At 39.1% G+C, this 18,051-nt stretch overlaps 1 long non-coding RNA gene across 1 annotated transcript in view; it reads right to left on the bottom strand.

Annotated features, from left to right (window-relative positions):
* Positions 1-585: 585 nt before the first annotated feature.
* Positions 586-18,051, bottom strand: part of LOC143781847 (uncharacterized) — a 46,199-nt gene continuing 28,733 nt past the window's right edge. Inside the window, exons 2-4 of the long non-coding RNA XR_013216817.1 lie at positions 14,545-14,652; positions 14,391-14,465; positions 586-776 (exon numbers count right to left, since the gene is read on the bottom strand). This is a non-coding gene — a long non-coding RNA (uncharacterized LOC143781847). The remainder of the gene's footprint in view (positions 777-14,390; positions 14,466-14,544; positions 14,653-18,051) is intronic.

Raw genomic sequence — 18,051 nt, forward strand, 5'->3', positions numbered from 1 at the left:
ATGCAACCCCAGCATTTTTTTCCACCAATTTTAACACAAGTGAATTGTGTTAAAAGCAAATATTTTTGTTATGCATTTATTTCATATTTACAACTCAAAAAGAGAAGATTGCAAATTGTCATGAGAGATCCTGTATTGTGGTTAGGGTGTAATTTGTGAGACTATTTATATAACAACCGCAGTAGATAATCAGCCAAGAAGAAAAATGTAAGGACTATTGGCAAAACACTGCTTTTTTTTCTTGCTCAGCTGTTGCATGCTACAAATGTGCTAGAACAGGGATTCAAAGATCTGAGTTCCTATATTTAAGCAGATTGCAATTACAGTGTAAGCAAGCAGAGCTCCTGCACCAAATGGTTGCAATTAGAGAATAAGTCGGCATGACATATTTCTTAGTGGCAAGCGGCTAAATGTCAGTTTCTGCTGCTACATATTGCTCACACTTTTGCAAAGATGTCAGCATTGCGAAGGGGAAAAATAATCTTGTATATGTTTCTCTTAAAACTCAAAGACATTTGTATCTTTAATCAGCAGCGAGTGGGGAAAGGGATACCACTCTAGCCCATATGATTTTAATTAGGGGTTATGAAAGCAAAAGTGTGAAGATAGGATTCTGACTGCTGGATGGTCACAGAAGCCGCTCCACAGCTGCACATGTTACTCACAGAGGGACCATTCCAGGATGTAGGTTGATGACAGCAGTGCAGAGAGATCTTTGATAGCTTTGCATTTTTTAGGGGATTTGATGAGCAAACATGTGGCTTTATAACCAAACTCTGCAATAGAAAGCACATTTAGGAAAAGAAAATGAGGGAACATGATCTCTAGAAGGCAAATAAAAAATCATCAAGAAGTGGAGATACAGCTTGTAAAGTCTATTATCATCATACAGTTGTTAACAGGTAATAGCTGGAAAGTTTGCTTTATTCCCTCGTATTGGGAACCATTACACATATTGTTTATGTTACTTAGGAGGAAGGGGAAATGGCAAGTATTCTTTAAACTGACTAATCTCTTCCAAACACATGGCTAACTCTGGTTTGGGACTTTTGAAGATTTTTGAAATTCACAAGCCCTCACATGGCCATTTTCACCCCAAAATAAAAAAAGTTATGGCTCTGGGAAGAAGGGGAGCAAAAAACAAAAACGCAAAAAAAAAGAAGAAAATACCTCCTGTCATGAAGGGGTTAAAGCTCTACATTATGCCAACCATTCATTTGTTTGTACCCTGAGACATGCATGAATAAATCAACAGCTGGGTGTTACTATTTGGGGGGTATATCCATGCATTATATGACTCTGTCCAATCAGTTCTGCCAGATTTAACAAGGGACATGGTAACATAAAACTATCAATTTTTTTTCGTAAATGTTCAGGCTTAAAAACAGAGAAAAAGCACAATGTTGAGCTCTATGAAAAGATGCTTAGGACAGTTATTTTCTTGGGAATACAAGTATTTACTTTACCAAAATAGACATACCAGGGGTGCTGACAGGTCCTTCATAAGGTTTGAGAGGAGGTCTTCATTTTAGCATTTCACTCACATATACAAATGGCTCACATTCTATACAAAAGAGCCGAAGCTTCTTCAAAACAAAACCCCTCAAAAAAGCGTTTTCACGCACTTTCTATGACTTCATGTATTGTAGAAAACATAAATGTGGCTTATTTTTGTTGGATCTAGAATGCGAAAACAAGAGAGAGCTCACTCTCAGACATACACACATATTAAACTAAGCACGAAACAAACGCATTTCTGATTCCTGTTATGTTTCAAAACCGTAGTCCAATGTACACTCATCTGAAATACGTGTTGAAAGATAGTAAAAAAAACTTTTGTATTCTACGCAGCACGATGAAGAGAAATAAATTGTATTTAGGATATAAACTAAAACCTTTAGGTTTGAAAGCAACGATTCTGTATAAATGAGATGCAGTCATGGCTGAAAGTGATGGCGCCATTTAAATTGTTCAAGTTTTTCTCCCAGAAAATTATTGAAATTACATATTTTTTTTCAATATCAAAAGGCATCCTTATCAAAACAAAACAAGTTTGGGGCAAAGAACTCACATAATGTGCATTGCAAAAGAGAGGGTAAAGAAAACCCACAGAGTATATATCCTTAACCCCTTCACCCCCAAGGGTGGTTTGCACGTTAATGACCGGGCCAATTTTTACAATTCTGACCACTGTCCCTTTATGAGGGTATAACTCTGGAACGCTTTGACGGATCTTGGCGATTCTGACATTGTTTTCTTGTGACATATTGTACTTCATGGTAGTGGTAAAATTTATTCGATATAACTTGCGTTTATTTGTGAAAAAAATGGAAATTTGGCGAAAATTTTGAAAATTTCGCAATTTTCCAACTTTGAATTTTTATGCCCTTAAATCACAGACATATGTCACACAAAATACTTAATAAATAACATTTCCCACATGTCTACTTTACATCAGCACAATTTTGGAACCAAAATTTTTTTTTGTGACGGAGTTATAAGGGTTAAAAGTTGACCAGCAATTTCTCATTTTTACAACACCATTTTTTTTTAGGGACCACATCTCATTTGAAGTCATTTTGACGGGTCTATATGATAGAAAATACCCAAGTGTGACACCATTCTAAAAACTGCACCCCTCAAGGTACTCAAAACCACTTTCAAGAAGTTTATTAACCCTTCAGGTGTTTCACAGGAATTTTTGGAATGTTTAAATAAAAATGAACATTTAACTTTTTTTCACACAAAATTTATTTCAGCTCCAATTTGTTTTATTTTACCAAGGGTAACAGGAGAAAATAGATCCCAAAAGTTGTTGTACAATTTGTCCTGAGTACGCTGATACCCCATATGTGGGGGTAAACCACAGTTTGGGCGCATGGCAGAGCTTGGAAGCAAAGGAGCGCCATTTGACTTTTCAATGCAAAATTGACTGGAATTGAGATGGGACGCCATGTTGCATTTGGAGAGCCCCTGATGTGCCTAAACATTGAAACCCCTAACAAGTGACACCATTTTGGAAAGTAGACCCCCTAAGGAACTTATCTAGATGTGTGGTGAGCACTTTGACCCAACAAGTGCTTTACAGAAGTTTATAATGCAGAGCCGTAAAAATAAAAAATCATATTTTTTCACAAAAATGATCTTTTCACCCCCAATTTTTTAATTTTCCCAAGGGTGAGAGAAGAAATTGGACCCCAAAAATTGTTGTGCAATTTGTCCTGAGTACGCTGATACCCCATATGTGGGTGTAAACCATTGTTTGGGCGCAGGGCAGAGCTCGGAAGGGAAGGAGCGCCATTTGACTTTTCAATTCAAAATTGACTGGAATTGAGATGGGACGCCATGTTGCATTTAGAGAGCCCTTGATGTGCCTAAACATTGAAACCCCTAACAAGTGACACCATTTTGGAAAGTAGACCCCCTAAGGAACTTATCTAGATGTGTGGTGAGCACTTTGACCCACCAAGTGCTTCACAGAAGTTTATAATGCAGAGCCGTAAAAATAAAAAATCATATTTTTTCACAAAAATGATCTTTTCACCCCCAATTTTTTATTTTCCCAAGGGTAAGAGAAGAAATTGGACCCCAAAAATTGTTGTGCAATTTGTCCTGAGTACACTGATACCCCATATGTGGGTGTAAACCATTGTTTGGGCGCAGGGCAGAGCTCAGAAGGGAAGGAGCGCCATTTGACTTTTCAATGCAAAATTGACTGGAATTGAGATGGGACGCCATGTTGCGTTTGGAGAGCCCCTAATGTGCCTAAACATTGAAACCCCCCACGAGTGACACCATTTTGGAAAGTAGACCCCTTAAGGAACTTATCTAGATGTGTGTTGTTGAGCACTTTGACCCAACAAGTGCTTCACAGAAGTTTATAATGCAGAGCCGTAAAAATAAAAAATCATATTTTTTCACAAAAATGATCTTTTAACCCCCATTTTTTATTTCCCCAAGGGTAAGAGAAGAAATTAGACCACAAAAGTTGTTGTGCAATTTGTCCTGAGTACGACGATACCCCATATGTGGGTGTAAACCATTGTTTGGGCGCATAGCAGAGCTCAGAAGGGAAGAAGCGCTATTTTACTTTTCAATGCAAAATTGACTGGAATTAAGATGGGATGCCATGTTGCGTTTGGAGAGCCCCTGATGTGCCTAAACATTAAACCCCCCCACAAGTGACACCATTTTGGAAAGTAGACCCCCTAAGGAACTTATCTAGATGTGTTTTGAGAGCTTTGAACCCCCAAGTGTTTCACTACAGTTTATAACGCAGAGCCGTGAAAATAAAAATTATTTTTTTTTTTCACAAAAATGATTTTTTAGCCCCCAGTTTTGTATTTTCACAAGGGTATCAGGATAAATTGGACCTCAAAAGTTGTTGTCCAATTTGTCTGGAGTACGCTGATACCCCATTTGTGGGGGGGGACCACTGTTTGGGCGCATGACAGAGCTCGGAAGGGAAGGAGTGCCATTTGGAATGCAGACTTAAATGGATTGGTCTGCAGGCGTCACGTTGCATTTGCAGAGCCCCTGATGTACCCAAACAGTACAAACCCCCCACAAGTGACCCCATATTGGAAACTAGACCCCCCAAGGAACTTATCTAGATGTGTTGTGAGAACTTTGAACCCCCAAGTGTTTCACTACAGTTTATAACGCAGAGCCGTGAAAATAATTTTTTTTTTTTTCACAAAAATGAAATTTAGCCCCCAGTTTTGTATTTTCACAAGGGTATCAGGATAAATTGGACCCTAAAAGTTGTTGTCCAATTTGTCCTGAGTACGCTGATACCCCCTATGTGGGGGGGAACCACTGTTTGGGCGCATGACAGAGCTCGGAAGGGAAGGAGCGCCATTTGGAATGCAGACTTAAATGGATTGGTCTGCAGGCGTCACGTTGCATTTGCAGAGCCCCTGATGTACCCAAACAGTACAAACCCCCCACAAGTGACCCCATATTGGAAACTAGACCCCCCAAGGAACTTATCTAGATGTGTTGTGAGAACTTTGAACCCCCAAGTGTTTCACTACAGTTTATAACGCAGAGCCGTGAAAATAAAAATTATTTTTTTTTTTTCACAAAAATGATTTTTTAGCCCCCAGTTTTGTATTTTCACAAGGGTATCAGGATAAATTGGACCCTAAACATTGTTGTCCAATTTGTCCTGAGTACGCTGATACCCCCTATGTGGGGGGGAACCACTGTTTGGGCGCATGACAGAGCTCGGAAGGGAAGGAGCGCCATTTGGAATGCAGACTTAAATGGATTGGTTTGCAGGCGTCACGTTGCATTTGCAGAGCCCCTGATGTACCCAAATAGTACAAACCCCCCACAAGTGACCCCATATTGGAAACTAGACCTCCCAAGGAACTTATCTAGATGTGTTGTGAGAACTTTGAACCCCCAAGTGTTTCACTACAGTTTACAACGCAGAGCCGTGAAAATAAAACATATTTTTTTTCCCACAAAAATGATTTTTAGCCCCCCAAATTTTTATTTTCCCAAGGATAACAAGAGAACTTGGACCCCAGAAGTTGTTGTTCAATTTGTCCCTAGTACGCTGATACCCCATATGTTGGGGTAAACCCCTGTTTGGGCACACGGGAGAGCTCGGAAGGGAAGGAGCACTGTTTTACTTTTTCAACGCAGAATTGGCTGGAATTGAGATTGGACGCCATGTCGCGTTTGGAGAGCCCCTGATGTGCCTGAACAGTGGAATCTCCCCAATTCTACCTGAAACCCTACCCCTAACCTCACCCCTAACCGTTTACTGAACATTTTCTGACAGTCATAAGTGCCACGTATATAAGTGCCACGTATATAAGTGCCACGTATTTAAGAGCCACGTATTTAAGTGCCACGTATTTAAGTGCCACGTATTTAAGTGCCACGTATTTAAGTGCCACGATATTTCAGTGCCACGATATTTCAGTGCCACGTATTTCAGTGCCACGTATTTCAGTGCCACGTATTTCAGGCACTGAAAAATACGTGGCACGTAAATACGTGGCACTGAAATACGTGGCACTTTAATACGTGGCACTTAAATACGTGGCACTTAAATACGTGGCACTTAAATACGTGGCACTTAAATACGTGGCACTTAAATACGTGGCACTTAAATACGTGGCCACTGAAATATCGTGGCACTTATATACGTATATACGTATATAAACGTATATTTCAGTGCCACGTATTTCAGTGCCACGTATTTCAGGTTAGGGGTAGGGTTAGGGGTAGGGTTAGGGTTTTTTGTTTTTTTCTTGTTTTCTTGTGTTTTTCTATAAAAACGCATGCGTTTTACCGCGTTTACATGCATTTTTTCACACATGTGGTTTTTTTAAAAAACGCATGCAGATAAAAACGCAAGTGTGAAACCAGACTAAAAGACGCTTTTTATAGCAAAAAAGTTTTTGTGTCTCCACATTTTGAGACCTATAATTTTTCCACATTTTGGTCCACAGAGTCATGTGAGGTTTTTTTTTTTTTGCGGGACGAGTTGACGTTTTTATTGGTAACATTTTCGGACACGTGACCATTTTTTATCACTTTTTATTCCGATTTTTGTGAGGCAGAATAACCAAAAACCAGCTATTCATGAATTTCTTTTGGGAGAGGCGTTTATACCGTTCTGCGCTTGGTAAAATTGATAAAGCAGTTTTATTCGTCGGGTCAGTACGATTACAGCGATACCTCATTTATATCATTTTTTATGTTTTGACGCTTTTATACGATAAAAACTATTTTATAGAAAAAATAATTATTTTGGCATCGCTTTATTCTGAGGACTATAACTTTTTTATTTTTTTGCTGATGATGCTGTATGGCGGCTCGTTTTTTGCGGGACAAGATGACGTTTTCAGCGGTAACATGGTTATTTATATCCGTCTTTTTGATCGCGTGTTATTCCACTTTTTGTTCGGCGGTATGGTAATAAAGCGTTGTTTTTTGCCTCGTTTTTTTTTCTTTTTCTTACGGTGTTTACTGAAGGGGTTAACTAGTGGGTCAGTTTTATAGGTTGGGTCGTTACGGACGCGGCGATACTAAATATGTGTACTTTTATTGTTTTTGTTTGTTTTTTTTAGATAAAGAAATGTATTTATGGGAATAATATTTTTTTTATTATTATTATTTATTTAGGAATTTTTTTTTTTTTTTTTTACACATGTGGAAATTTTTTTTTTTACTTTTTTACTTTGTCCCAGGGGGGGACATCACAGATCGCAGATCTGATAGTGTGCACAGCACTCTATCAGATCCGCGATCATACTTTCATCGGAGCAGGCTGCAGCTTTCATCTGCAGCCTGCTCCGACCCGGAAGTGCTCCCTGCAGGACCCGGATACAGCCCCTCGGCCATTTTGGATCCGGGGCCTGCAGGGAGAAGACGTTCGGTACGAGGTGAGTACATCACCTTGTACCGATCGTCTCAGGGAAGCCCGCAGGGAGCCCCCTCCCTGCGCGATGCTTCCCTGTACCGCCGGTACACCGCGATCATGTTTGATCGCGGTGTGCCGGGGGTTAATGTGCCGGGGGCGGTCCGTGACCACTCCTGGCACATAGTGCCGGATGTCAGCTGCGATATGCAGCCGACACCCGGCCGCGATCGGCCGCGCTCCCCCCGTGAGCGCGGCCGATCGCGTATGACGTACTATCCCGTCGGCGGTCATGGGGGCCCACCCCACCTCGACGGGATAGTACGTCAAATGTCGGGAAGGGGTTAAAAATTCCATTTTTATTTTAACCAATTAAAACAAATAAGCAGATAACTAGTCATATAGAGACTGCTGAACATTGGTCCATGGAAAACACTAGCGGATACAAGCTCTAGTAAACGACAAAGTGCCATATATGTGATTCTAACACAAGACCTAAAGTGCTGAACGGTTAAATAACTCACTGTTCCAGATGAAGTACTTTATTCAGTGACGTGAACACACATCGGCGGGAGAGGTGAGTGTGGAAAAGGTTGGACTACGGTCATTTCGTGCTGTGTGCACTTCCACGGTTCCAAAGGTGAGAAGGTAGTGACAGGGACCCAACCTATATTGTGGATCAACCAACCTGGTTGCGTCAGAGCAATGCTTACAGGTACCATCCCCCTCACCGCTGTGAAAAATTGTCATCTTCCCAGCCCTAATGTTTTACATTGGTCAGTGTGCTGTCTGATTTTTACTCATTGTATTCATTGTATGGTCGGTCATCTGAGTGAGCACTAACACTGTGCAATCAGAGAGAGTCTGAACAAGTACTATGTAACCATCAAGAATACGAGTCTTGACTTTTACGTAGTGGCATAAGTGGAAGCTTGTGGGCCCCAATGCAAAAGCTCCAACAGGGCGACCAATTATTTCATGTCTTTAATACTAATGGTCTTTTCATATGTGCCAAAGGGGATTTTTTGGGCCCCCTAGGGTCTAGGCTCCAAGTGTGATTGCAACCTCTGCACCTACTGTAGTTACGCCCCTGCTTCTACTGTTACAATGTACATTCTGCTTCAAAATCCATAAACAAATGCTTCAAATACTCTTTGAATAGACTTCCTATTGATTTTAATGGAAAACGCTAAAAAACTCTTAGTAGAAAAAACACCTCCATGTGTACTGTTGAAGTGTTTTCCCATTACAATCCATAGGAAAGGAAGCTTATTCAAAAAGTATTTAAAGCTAAATTAAATAAAAAGTATTCCATTTCAGAGCAGAATCTGCTTCTAAATCGTTTTCAGAAAACTATATGAACACACCCATGCTTTATATGAACGTCTCATCATAAGCGTATGTGCATGCACCATCTTTTCAGATAGTTTCTGCCCAGAGTCCACCTAAAAAGTGCCCGAACAGCACACCATAAAGTTAACACAGTTCACCGTCTTATACCACTTCTTCCAACCGCTTCAGGGTTCGTATACGCTGACGCACTTAAAAGAAGAGACATTTCGGATGGCTTCTTCTCATAAGCTGCTCACTCTCTAATGTCTCAACAGGTGTTATCCCCATATTTACAACAGCCCTTGGAAATGGCTTAATATGACAATGTGGTCCTCAGAATAAAAAAGATTGTGCACCTCAGCTCTACAGGGCAGTCATACTTTACCTATAGGCACCATATTACCTATTTGGCAGCCAATTTTTTATTCACAAAGAGAAAAGTTGTTTTTCTTTGATTCTGTATAAAATTGACAGGAAAGGACCCCCAGACCACCTTCCACAAATATTAAGCAATCTACTACTTCTGGGTATCAGATAAGTTTCAGAAGAAGGTTTAATGCCATTTGTAAATTTCAGCTGCCGTTTCATGCATGCATCGGCCAAATGTTTCAAATTTGCGAGGATGTCTGTAGAGTTTAAGCAACAGCAGACACATTAAAGGAAAACAATTGTAAATGATTAGAAGATTGCAGGAAACATCCTTTTCATGTTTTACACAAGCGAGTCCTGTGATCGTGAGAACGCAACAACGTCCCGTTAGAAATTACCGAAGAAAATTAACAAATATTATCTTAAGTGTGATAGTTGGTTATTATAGTAATAGCCATCCGCGTTTACATTGGCCATTCTTCAGATGCAAAGTACCATGTTCCTTCTGGTTCTTTCTGTCATCTTATGCCTCATTAACTAGATATTAGCATTCAGTATTTGTGCCTTGTGCAGGGTAACATACTTCTGAAGAAACTTGGCACATATGTTTAATGTTTGGACCAACTTCAACTAATTATGAACTTCCCTAATTTTTTCCTAAAGGTTTTTTTCCTACCTGACCTCATATCTACAGTAGATATAACACACATTTATAATAATTTTAGCTAGTTACAGTCAAAAAAGAATATAATGATATTTATATGAATTGCTGACATTTGACATGTGTAATGTGTTTTAATGCCTTCATGGCCAGGCAATTTTATGGTTTTGAGCTTTTACTTTTTCCTCCCCTTTTTTATTTTTCCATCTACATGGCCATGTAAGGGCTTTTTTTGTGGGACACAATATATTTTTAAAGGATATTCATAATGCAAAATAATTTTTTTGTGATCTGGGGCTGGGTGAGGGCTTATTTTTTCTGTGCCGAGCTGACATTTTTATTGATACCATTTTAATAATGTAAAATAATGTTGAACTGTAAAGCGCTGCGGAATATGTTGGCACTATATAAATAAAGATTATTATTATTATGCTGCGGTGACAAAAAAAAAGGCCGATTCTGAATGCTGTGATACCAAATATGTGTATTTTTTTATTGTTTTATTTTGAATGGGCAATCGGGGGGGTGATTTGAACTTTTTTTTTTTATTTTCCCAAAAAAATTTTCTTACTATACACTTGCTTTATTAGTCTCCATGGGAGACTAGAAGCTGCAATCATCCGATCGTTTGTGCTACACATAGCAGGGTTTCAGCCCTGCTTTATGTAATTAAAATGATCACTTGCTATGAGCGCCAAGCACTGGGCTATCTGGCAATGACAACCACAGGGGTCTGCTGCAGACCCAGGTTTGCCATGCCAAACCAATAGCGACTCGTGGTCATGTGAGATGGGTGTCGATGGGCGGGATTAGTGACGCGCTTCCGGCACGAGCATGTTAAATGCTGTTGTCAGAGATGACAGTGGCATTTAATATGTCAACATGATTCAACCCGCGGACTCACTACCGATGCCCACAGCAAACAGGATGAGCCCACTTTGAACATAACTATAGCGGTAAAGAGGTTAAATTTGCTCAGCTCTCTCTATACATACACATCAGATGAATATGTATGCCACATGTTGGTAAGGGGTTAAAGGAGTTTTTTTTTTACTTATAAAAACTTGTACATTCTATAATATGCACTGTATATTAAATATCATGGCTTTGGACATCTCTGCTTGTTGCAATTGAATGAGACAATTCATTCAACATATCCAGACATTAAATTTGGACAGATTTTATTCCTCTTGAAGTAATCAATTGGAATAAATTCACATACAGATTTTTTGCAGAAATGATTCACTATATTTCAATCAGGTGTGCAAAAATATATGCACCTGCTGCATAAACTGTCTCATTTTCTGTATGAATATATTTTTAATGGCATTTTATATTTAGTACAGGAGAAGATGAGCAGAATGATATGTAGGGTATTTTAAAGGGGCTTTCCCATAAACCAAAGTTTCTTTTAATCAATAGATATTAGAATAAAAATAAGTTCCACAATTGTAACCCCCCTGCCCAGGAGCTATTGTTTGATCGGACCATGTTTCACCATGGTCAGACACAGCCATTACACAGTACACAGCAGGGGCACATTTATAAGGTTATCTCAGCAAAGGAACATTTTATTTAAACACATCCAATTGTGGAAGTTGTTAATATTCCAATATCTTTTGCTTAACATGGACTGTTGTTTGTGGAAAAACCCATTTAAGGTCTATAGGCTTAGAAGGTAAGGTTTGTAATTAGATCGAAAACTGGCTCAAAGACCGCATCCAGAGAGTTGTGGTCCAAGACTGCTACTCTAAATGGTATCCAGTTATTAGTGGTATAACCCAAGGTTCATTGATAGGTCCTCTATTATTTAACTTATTTATTAATGAAATATGAGTGGGTTATTTGTGGAGTTTCTATTTCTCTGCAGATAACATCAAATGATATAGTATAGTGCAGTCTATAGAAGATGTTCAGAAGTTACAAGCTGACTTCAACGAACTGAGTGTTTGAGCATCCACTTGGTAGATGAGTTTTAATGTGAAGAAATGTAAAGTTATGCACCTGGACACTAATAATATGCGGGCATCAAATGTTTTAGGGGAATAGAGCAAGGAGAGTCACTTGTAGAGAAGTATCTAAGTGTACTTGAGATCACAGACTAAATAAAAGCATGCAATGTCAGCAACTTCTAAAGACAACAGGACATTGTCATGTATTAAAACAATTACTACCGTATTTTCCGGTGTATAAAACGACTTTTTAACCCCTGAAAATCATCTCAAAAGTCATGGGTCGTCTTATACGCCAGGTACGGCGTGTGCAGGGAGCAGTCCTGTATGGTTCCCAGGATCTGGAGGAGAGGAGACTCTCCTTCAGGCCCTGGGATCCATATTCATGTAAAAAAAAGAATAAAAATAAAAAACATGGGATATACTTACCCTCTGACGGCCCGCAGTTCTCAGCGGTGCAAGCGGCAGCCTCCGAAGGACCTTTGATGACGTCACAGTCACGCGACCGGTCACGCAACTGTGACATCATCGAAGGTCCTTCGCTGAATGCATCCTTAGGAACGGAGGCCACCGCTTGCACCGCTGAGAGCCGCGGGCCGTCGGAGGGTAAGTATATCCCATATTTTTTATTTTTATTCTTTTTTTACATGAATGTGGATCCCAGGGCCTGAAGGAGAGTCTCCTCTCCTCCAGACCATGGGAACCATCCGCACCGCACATGCGATATAAGATGACTGGGCGTATAAGATGACCCCCGTCTTATACGGCAAGTATATGGGCGTATAAGATGACCCCCATCTTATACGGTGAGTATATCCCAAACTCCATATTTTATATGGAAAAGTTGGGGGTCGTCTTATACGCCCAGTCGTATTATACACCAGAAAAAAACGGTAGCTCTTGAGAATGTGATATAATACTATGACTCTAGAAAGCATTAATACAATGTCATCTACAATATGCCTTTCAGTTCAGGCCACCAGTTCATAGAAATGATGCCCTGGAGTTAAACAAGGTACAAATAAAAGCCACAAAACTGACGAGGGGTATGAAGGATCTTGGTTATCAGGTTAGATAAGAATTACATTTATTTAGTGTTGAGAAGAGTCGGTTAAGTGGGGACATGATTAACATGTACAAATACATAAATGGCTCATACAAAAAGTATTGTCAAAAGCTGTTTAATGTAAAACCTACTCAAAAGACACAAAAGTTCAATCTCAAGAGGAGACAAGCTTTCTTTACCGGAAGAACTATTAATCTGTGAAATAGTTTACCTCAAGAGCTGGTCACAGCTTAGATGCTTCTTAGAAGAAAATTAAATAAATACTTATGTAAATATGTAAGCTTTTTTCTGATTATTTGGTCCAGTAGATCAGCAATTGGGATCAGGAGGGAAAGGCTAGCTCTTTTGTGGCACACTGGATCACTTATTGTGGTTGTACATGTGCCTCTTCTGTTGGTCCTTTCACATCCTGGTTCTCTTGAACTGGATGGACAACTATTAACCATATTAACTATGTCACTATAGTATATTTTATATTTTTGTTTATTTTTTACTTTAAAGTCCAGTGGTTGGACTTAAGCAGTGATTGAGATCAGTGAGTAAGATTGCTCACTGGTCCACTAAACCTAAAATAATCCAGGATTTTAATTGGTCCTGTGGCTCTCTGTACCCTCTGCCTCATAATTGGATGACCGTATTCTTTGTACTGTAGCGCCTTGGATTCAACTGCAGCCTAAAACCCATACTAGCTGTTGGACAGCATTCCATATTTTTGATTCCTTGCACAACATTTATCTATATTTATTAGCATAGTCATGGTGGTTTTTCATGTATTTATCCTTCGTACCTTCAAGTCTAACATTTCAGGGTTATGTCAGATTTGTACAGGTGTATGTTATAGGAAAGAATGATTTCATTCATTGATCCAGCTGTGCCCTTGTTGTGCGGTATCCTAAAATAATTATACTGTTTGTACTTTGATCTACAGTATGGTCCTCGTCCAGGTACAGTCAATCAGTGATTCGTTTTTATATATAGTTAGAGCATTCATGTGTAACAAAATAAAGCAAAATTCTGAGTCTCAGCAATGACTGGAAAGCAAAACTGCGTCCAGTGATATATACTATAATATTTTTGGAGCAAATACTCTCTAAAATAATCTGTAAAGAAGTAAACCTCGCAGCAGGTTGTAAAGCTGTCCATACACTAGAATCATCTATGATTATTTTTGGGTGAAATATACCTTCGAATATTAAAGCTTGGTTCATTAGATAATCTGTCTGAATTGTATATCGAGGTCTTCTTAACATACCAAATAAAATGTCAAATTTCTGTCAAGTTTAAAGCTTCTATAAACTGTTTAGACTGGATGTACTCTGGTCATATACATTAACCTTCACAGATCATGTGGGGAAGATAAAAACATGAGGACAGAAGAACATTAGTCCACAGTGAGCTCTTTAGGAAAATTACACTTTGGGTCATTACTCTTGTAGTCAACAATTTCTGCTTTCTCAACCCTTACACATGTTGCAATTACGCTTGGAATGCTTGGGTGGCATTCAGGAATTATTTGCATAGCTGATCACAACTAAACATAATACCACATGATCTTTACATTCTGTGGACTTCTCTTAAAATAAAACAGAGTTCCCAGTCTTCATTTTTCTATTTTATTACTGTACTCACTTGCAAACTAAACTTTTGTTCTCTTCATTGCCACACCTTAAAGTCCATCTTCCCACACCATGACCTCTAGCAGACCTGCAAGCCCAAGAATAACAGTATCTCACTTTTTGCTTCTTTCCACATTTTCCCACACACAATGCAACCTCGACCTCACCTTCAGGTCTCCTGAGACCACTTTGGAAACCAATTCGATGACACATCCAACGGCCATGCGTGCAGAGCTGGACTAAAGCAGCCTCTTCCAAATGGTGTCACTGTCCACCTGAGCAAACAGTCAGTAAAGAAAGAAAGAGGGAAAAAAATAAGAAAAAGAACGTATTAAAGAAAACAAGTCTGTGAGGGAGGGCTGGCAGGGTGACAGCCTATGTACAATAACATTAGTCTTCCGTCTTGGCCAGCTGAAAGACCCTTCTGGACATGTCTATGCTTAAACTTTTTTTCTGACAGACTTCTCCAATGGAAACACATTCCTGTCATGCCTCACTGCTATTGCCTGTTTAGATTTCACATTACAAACAGCATTACATAGGCCAGAACTGGCATACTTACAGGCCCATCAGATGTAAACCCACAGTAGTAGAGGTAATGTTCAGCATGACTAGCATCTGAAATGTGAATGTCAGAATGCCCCAAACAGAATACAGAAAGGAACATACCAAATGAAAATAAATCTCTGTAATGTTACAAAAGCGAATCAATGCTAATTTTCACTTGTTTTCAATAATTCCTTGGCAAAGCGAAAAAGCAAAAACAAACCAAAATCAGACCAAAAAATCAAACCAAAAGTATTATACAAAAAGTAACAAAGACAATTTTATCATGAGTTTTCCTTTCTTAAGTACAATTTTTAATAAGAGTGAAGCCTGGAGGCTCGAAATCGGTAGTCTCCTGAAGAATATAGATGGGACATGCAATTTAAAAATTTAAAGGGGTATTATTATTATTATTATTATTTATTATTATAGCGCCATTTATTCCATGGCGCTTTACATGTGAGGAGGGGTATACATAATAAAAACAGGTACAATAATCTTGAACAATACAAGTAACAACTGGTACAGGAGGAGAGAGGACACTGCCCGCGAAGGCTCACAATCTACAAACGATGGGTGAGGATACAGTAGGTGAGGATAGAGCTGGTCGTGCAGTGGCCAAAGTACCCAAAGGGGTATGCCCATATACAAGATTCTATCCCAATATGTAGCAGGTGCAATAATAATAATAATGATAATAATAATAATAATAATAATAATATTAGCAAATACGTCCATATAGAAATGTAGTAGAGTTCTTCTGCTAAGCTATGTCGCTTACTCCATGTGCAGGGCATTGCAGTAGCTTAGGTATCCATGGTTATGATCAATACAGTAGCATGTAAACGTTTGGTCACCACTGGTCAAAATTACTGTTTATGTGAACAATTAAGCAAGTTAAAGATGAAATGATCTCTAAGAGGTCTAAATTTAAAGATGACACATTTCCTTTCTATCTAAGGCAAATATATATTTTCATCTTTTACATTTTAAAAATTACAATAAGGAAAATGTGCAAATGCTAAAATTTTGGCACCCTGCATGTCTATTACCTAGTAGCACCCACTTTTTGAAAGTATCACAGCTTGTAAATGCTTTTGTAGCCAGCTAAGAGTCTTTCAATTCTTGTTTCAGGTAATTTCATCCTTCCTTGGAAAATTCTTCCAGTTCTGTGAATTCCTGGGTCATCTTGCATGCACTGCTATTTTGAGGTCTAGACACAGATTTTTAATGATGCTCAGATCAGGGGACTGTGAGGTCAATTGTAAAACCTTCAGCTTGTGCCTTTTGAGGTCGTCTATTGTGGATTTCGACATGTGTTTAGGATCATTATCCATTTGTAGAAGCCATCCTCTTTTCAATTTCAGCTTTTTTACTGATGGTATTATGTTTGCATCAAGAAATTGTTGAAGTTTTATTGAATCTATTCTTCCCTTTACCCGTAAAATGTCCTCCTTGCCATTGGCTGCAACACAACCCCAAAGCATGATTGATCCACCCCCATGCCTAATGGTTTACAATATGTTCTTTTCCTGAAATTCTGTGCCCTTTTTTTCTCCACACATATCTTTGATCATTGTGGCCAAAAAAATCTATTTTAATAACACCAGTCCACAGAACTTTCCAAAATTTATCAGGCTTGTTTACAAGTTCTTTGCATGCTTCTGATGCTGAATTTTATAGTAAGGAAGCAGGAGAGGTTTTCTTCTGATGACTCTTCCATGAAAGTCATATTTGTGCAGGTGTCTCTGAACAGTAGAACAACATAGCACAACTCCAGAGTCTTCTAAATCTTTCTGAAGGTCTTTTGCAGTGAAGCGGCACTTCTGACTTGCCTCTCTCGCAATCCTACGAGAATCTCTCAATGAAATTTTGCTTGGTCTTCCATACCTTTTCTTGACCTCCACTGTTAACTGCCATTTCTTAAATACATTTCAAATTGAGGAAAGGGCAACTTGAAAATGCTTTGCTATATTTTCATAACCTTCTCCTGCTTTGTGGGCTGCCACAATTTTCATTTTTAGAGCGCTAGGCAACTGCTTAGAAGAACCCATGGCTGCTGTTTTTGGCACAAGGTTAGAGGAGGCTGGGCTTTTATAAAGCTGGAAAATTTGTATTACTTAGCCTTTCCTAATGATGATAGTGAAAAAGTCATAACCTTAAAAAGGCTAATTAAGATCTGAAACCTTGTTCAAAGTTAACTGAGCACACAAATCTTGGAGCAAGTGCAAACTTTTGCAACAGTTCATATTCCTTTTTTGCAATTTTTAAAATGAAAAAAGACAACATATTTTTTTACTCTAACATACAAAGGAGATGTGTCATCTTTAACTTTTGGCCTCTTACAGATCATTTCATCTTCAACTTTCTTAATTGCTTACATTACCAGTAATTTTGACCAGGGATGAAAACATTTTTACATGCCACGGTGACAACTAACTGTCAGTATAAGAGTGGTCATAGCCATTCATACTTAAGTTACTTCAATGCTCTGAACATGGGGTAAGTGACATAGAGAATCAGAAGAACTACTGTATAATACACTTATACGGTAATTGGAGGTATTTCCTAATATTAATATTATTACGCCTACAATATATTGGGATAGAATCCAGGAGATGGGTATACCCTATTAATACTATGTTTTAAATATAACTACCTAAAGGCTATGTGCACACGTTGCAGATTGCATGCGTTTTTGCTGTATTTTTTCGCCTTGAAAATGTGGCGAAAATGCAACGAAAATGCATACACAACACAACCCATTGAATTCAATGGGATTCCACAATGCTGTGCTAATGCGGCATAATTTTCCACGGTGGAATCGCATCGCAGAAAAATATGCAGCATGCTCATTTTTTGTGTGGAATCAGGGCGATTCTGCACACATAGGAATGCATTGATCCGCTTACTTCCCGCAATGGGCTATGCCCACCATGGGCAAAGTAAGCGAATCATGTGCAGATGGTACCCAGGGTGGAGGAGAGGAAACTCTCCTCCAAGCCATTAAAAAAAATGTAAAATACAAAATAGTAATATACTCACCTTCCGGCAGCCCTCGGATCCAGCCCAGGCCTTAGCGATGCTCCCGGCAGCTCCTGTTCCCAGTGATGACTTGTGACAATGAC

Source organism: Ranitomeya variabilis, chromosome 6 (assembly GCF_051348905.1).
Source record: "Ranitomeya variabilis isolate aRanVar5 chromosome 6, aRanVar5.hap1, whole genome shotgun sequence".
Taxonomy (NCBI): domain Eukaryota; kingdom Metazoa; phylum Chordata; class Amphibia; order Anura; family Dendrobatidae; genus Ranitomeya; species Ranitomeya variabilis.